Source organism: Panthera tigris, chromosome C1, assembly GCF_018350195.1.
Source record: "Panthera tigris isolate Pti1 chromosome C1, P.tigris_Pti1_mat1.1, whole genome shotgun sequence".
Taxonomy (NCBI): domain Eukaryota; kingdom Metazoa; phylum Chordata; class Mammalia; order Carnivora; family Felidae; genus Panthera; species Panthera tigris.
In genome coordinates this window covers 28,047,129-28,052,096 of record NC_056667.1, presented here as the reverse complement: position 1 = coordinate 28,052,096, position 4,968 = coordinate 28,047,129, and the positions used below count along the sequence as shown (strand labels likewise).

General features: G+C 57.3%; 1 long non-coding RNA gene across 1 annotated transcript; it reads left to right on the top strand.

Moving 5' to 3' along the window:
- Positions 1 to 628: 628 nt before the first annotated feature.
- LOC122241134 lies at positions 629 to 4,503 on the top strand. Its single transcript, XR_006221119.1, has 3 exons — positions 629 to 858; positions 1,752 to 3,882; positions 3,934 to 4,503. It is a non-coding gene; the product is annotated as an uncharacterized LOC122241134 (long non-coding RNA).
- The last annotated feature ends 465 nt before the right edge of the window (positions 4,504 to 4,968 follow it).

Here is a 4,968-nt window from a genome sequence, read left to right as displayed (position 1 = left end):
CCCAGCATCCTGAGCCGACTCCAGCCTATCAGCGTCGTCAGTCAGAAGCTCCCAGTGGTGTCCAAGGGGCGCCAACACTCAAGGGAAGCTGATCCAGTCTGTCTGCTATCATCTCTCAGCCACACTCCCCAGCTCAAGAGGCAACAGTGATTTCCCGGGGCAGCAAGGTGGACCAGTGCTCTAGCTGGACATTCAAGGCCTCTGGAACTAGAGGAAGTGGAGACAGGGAGCTCAGACCTGAGCTGCCCCAGTTCCTTTTGCAGCAGCTCTATGTCTTTGCCCGTCTCCAAGTCTCAGTGTGCCCATCTGTGAAAAGGGTGGGTTGGCCAATTTGAGCTCTCCATTCTCGCCAGCCTGGGCTGCAACTGGTTTGGCCAATCTTCCCGTCCAGGTGACCTCTCCTGAGACGCAGGAACCCCTACCGCTAGATGCTGCCCTCGCAACCCTCCAACCTCCAGGTGAGCCTTTGCCCTCCCATGAAATGTCCTCCAGGCCACCCTCATCTCTGCTTGTGGAAGTCCTGAGCCTCCAGACATCCCCAGCCTGAAGCCCTATGGTTGTGCACTTGGTGGAGCTGTCTTCTAGAACGTCAGCGGGGATGGGGGTCCCAACTGCCACTTGGTGATGACAACGGCCATCATGCAGCACCTGACTCTCCAGGGCTCCTGCCCCGCCCTGATGTCATTGGTTGCCCCCAACAAGGAGTCACATCTACCCGTGGCGCCCACGGGAGTGGGGACAGTGGAGTCACGAGGTGAACTGACATGCCCAAGGCCACACAGTTCCTAACGGTCAGAGCCAAAACTTGAATGGCCAGCTAGTTCCAGGAATCCCCTCTCATCACCCGGTTACTTCTAGGTATGATTAACTGGTCTGTTTAGAGTTCTTCACAGATTGTGCCCCACTCCCCGGGCATGCATGCACATACTCACACACATTCATACGGACACGCGCGAGCACACTCACACACACACACACACACACACACACACTCAAGTGCTTTTCAGGTACTCCCCCTCAGGAATTCAGTAATTGCTAGCTTAGTCCCAAGTCTCTGGACTGCATTCATGACCTTGTCACTTGAGAGGCATAGCGGAAAAGGAGTTACAAAGGAGGTTGATTGCCAAGGTCCCCTCGGCAGTTTCTCAGAGAATAGGGTCCGTGTGAACTTCCCAGGAAGGGTGGGACCCCCCCCCCAGGAGGAGTGGGAAGGGCCATGTGAGCATGAAGGAGGGGGCTGAGGCAAGGAGGGGAGGGGAGCCCAGGGAGGAAGGTAGGGGCCAGCGTGGACTCGGCCCCAGCAGGTGCCCTGTCCCTTACAGATGACCACCCTTCACTGAGGGGAGGAGAAGATGGGGGGCTGAGGCTGGCCAGTCTCTCGGAATCCGTTGTCTCCCCTCCCGCCCCCTTGCCTCGGGAGGAACAACAGCTCCAGTGGGAATGGGGATCCCATTTCAGAGGATCCAGGAGATGGGGGGGGGGGGCATTGCAGAGCAGCCGCTCAAATAATTCAAGGAAGTAGAGACGGCATTTCAACTCCCCCCAAACCACCGACACGGGCTTGATGGATTGAGTGCTCACATCAGGCACTTTACAAGGAGGTTACTTCTCATTTTCTTATTTCCTCCTCAGATCCAGTCAGTGATGTGGGAGGCAAGTCGCGGTCCCCTCAACCCCTCTGTCACCTGCGGTGGAGGGCGGGGCGGGGCTGCGCTAACACTCACAAGGCACTTCTGCTTCTCCCCTCCTAGCCAGGTCCGCTCCGCCAGGAGCTTCAATCCACCGTGTGCCCAGAGATACTCAACTACAGATATCCCTCGCATCGCCCTAGGGAATGATTCGTCCAGTGGGAGACCGGGCAGAAGGAATCCGGACTGTGGACTAACCCCGCGGGGCTGCCCCTGGAGAAGAGGCCTGTGATTGTCCAGGTCTGTCTGTGCCTGGAGGGTAAGTCAGGAGAAGGGGCGAGACCACTGTCCTCCGAGCCACCCTCTCCACGACTCTATCTGCCCGACTCCTGTGCTAGTGCTTAGCGGGTCCCAAACCAGCGTGGGGCGCAGAGCCCTAAAATAATACACGAACCTCTTTCTCTTGTTCGCATCCACTCAAGGTGAGATACCACGAAATGCAACTGGAAGAAATGTCTCGTGGGTCATTTGTGGGATGTGGGATGGGATAAGACGGTGGGAGCCTCGGAGGTAAGGGGACGGGAGGAGATAACACAGGAGGGGAACATAAAGGTGCAGGATGTTAGGGTCGGATGGCTTGGGATGGGCTGGGGAAACTGAGGCCACATGGTAGGGAGGCCTCTCCGTGCACAGTTGGACTCTCATCTCGGGACGCACATTCAGAACGCGGCAGTCCCTTCCCCAGTTGCTCGGCAGGTGCCAGCACCGGGAGAGAGGGAGCGGACGACTCTTCAGGAGGCTGGCACGGGTCCCAAGCCATCTGTTCCCAACTTCCTCCTGCGTGGGTGGTGGCGACACGTCCCCAGCCGGCCCCCGCGCCTCTCACCAGCCGTCAACACGCCCTCACTCTCTCCTTGTGTGTGTTGTCAGATCTTCCCAATATAGCAGCCCGGAGTCTGTCAACAGTTCTGTTCCATGCCTACTTCCCCTCCCCAAAGGATGCCAAGTCTGCTGGCCCCTCCCTCGATGGGGGCATCTCCCGTCATGCCTCACTCTCAGCCCCGGCAAAAGGAGACCTCCCCAGAGGTGCTTGGAGAAGCCACCCCAGCTTCTGTCGTCCGGGTCCCTTGGATGGGACCCGGGCCAGGATGCATCTGAGTGGCACTAGGGAAGAGGAGTCCAGGCGACCGGGGATCGGCTGGACGTGGGGAAGAGGGGAGTGGAAACTGAAGGTGACACTTGGGGCTCTGACTTGAAATGACTTGGGGAAGATGGTCCTATTCACTGAGGTGGGGGGTCCTGGAGAAGGAGTGGTTTGGGGACGGAGAAAGAGAGATGAGCTTGAGATCCAAGGAGACACAGAGGACTGAGAGCTCCTCAAGGGAGTGTCCTTGTGCACATGCGGACTGGAAGCTCAGGAGAGAGGTCTGGACTTGAAGAAGGTGCCAGAAGGTGGAATGCAGTCATCCACGGGAGCACACCCATTTGCTCCAGTAGCATTCGGCAGTTAGCGTTGTCACTAAAGCAATCCCAATGACTCACTTTACAGAATTCCCCTCGTGCATCCCACCAGGGTGCTGCGGGACGGACTGGCCTCCGTCCCCAGATGTCTGGGACGCATCCCAGCAGCTGCCTTCTCTTTCCCCCTTCCAGCCGCCTGTGTTCTACCCTCCAGGCAACAGAGAGTGTGACCTGGTCTGAGCATCAGGAGCCCCGGACCCCATCCTAGCTTTGACCACTGACTTTGGGAATCGAAACAAATCATTTTCTCTCTTAGCCTCCACCTCCTCAACGGTGAAATGGGAACAAATATGGCAGATACTCTACACACTTAAGGAATTTGGGTGAAAACTGCCCAATGATCTGGCCAGATCCCCTGAGTCCCGTCTGCCCCCTGCCCCCACCCCGCCATGGGACCCACGGCGGAGCCTGCCCCAGGTGTGTGGCACACCGTCCCCATCCTCGGTTGCCTCGTCCTCCAGGGGGGCTCCAGGACACTGCTCTGGTCTCCTCCAGCCTGCACGGACCCCTCTGCCCCCCATGCTTCACCAGATGACCCCGCAGATCAGAAGATACCACTAATAATGCTCATATAGTGGCATTTATTGCGGCACAGGCAGCCCCTGCTTAGCTTTCAGGGCTAGCAGGAAATGTCGGGCACAGAGTGAATCACTCTTTACAACGCATCTTGAGCAGAGCATTTGTAATAATCCCTTATTGCCGATCTTCAGATCTTCATTGAGACCTCAGTGAGGTAGTCAGGCCCCTCCTCTCCTTTCATGATCTTGATTGAGACCTCAGTGAGGTAGTCAGGCCCCTCCTCTCCTCTCATGCCCTCCAGCTAAGACTGTAGCTCGTGGTGACCCCTTCATCACATGACGGGATCAGAGGGGAGGGCGACTTAAGGTGGAGAGACAGGTTGTCGTCCTCCTGGGATGCTACCCCTTCATTTCAGAAAGGGGGGTGGGGACGAAGGTTGCTAACCTGGGACCTGAAGGTCAGCTCGTGAATCTGAGAAATGGCGGGTGCCTTTGTACCAAAGGGACACTGTCACACACAACCGTGGCCGTGGCAGATGCATATTGTTGTGTCTGCTCAGTGCCCATCTATACCCCCCTAAGAGAAAGCCCTTCATCTGGAGAACCCTCCTCCCCCAGGCCAGCATGCAGCCCTGGCTGTCAGTCAGGGGACGCTCCCGCCCCCCCGGCCACATGGGCAGGGCATAACCCAACTCCAGAGGATAAGTCACCCCCTGAGGTTTGGCCAATCAGAACCAAAGGAAGACGATGAATCAGGGAACACGTGAGGCAGGAGTTGCTGGTGACCATGGTTCCCGTTCCTGGAAGGAGCCAATCTGCAGGAGAATAAAACATGAAAGCCGTCTTAACTATTTCCGGTGGAATCTCTGTCACTTGCAACCAGCCTTCCCTTACCCTATTAGAGATGCATTCTTTCCACCAGCCTTCTGGAGACAGTTCCCATTTCATTGCTGTCTATTCCAGGCCAGCCCAGAGGGTGTGGCCTAGAGACTCGGAGCAGGGCAGACCCAGTGACCAGACCCTGGTCTGGCTCCCCTGGAGCCCCTGGCCCAGCAGGGACAGAACCAACCACGAGTCCTTTCTGCCAGCCCCTTCTAGGTCATACTCTGCTGCCCTCTGCTGCCCCCTGCTGGCCACAGGCCATCATGCGCTCAACTCTTGGGGTCAGGGTAGGTTTGGGGGCTACGTCCCAGGGACCCGAATGAGGAAGCAGAGGAAGCCCTGGGTCTGAACAGAGGCAGCCTCTCACAACCCCATCCCAATAAGAAACATCTCTGGAAATGCAAAAAGAAACAAACAAA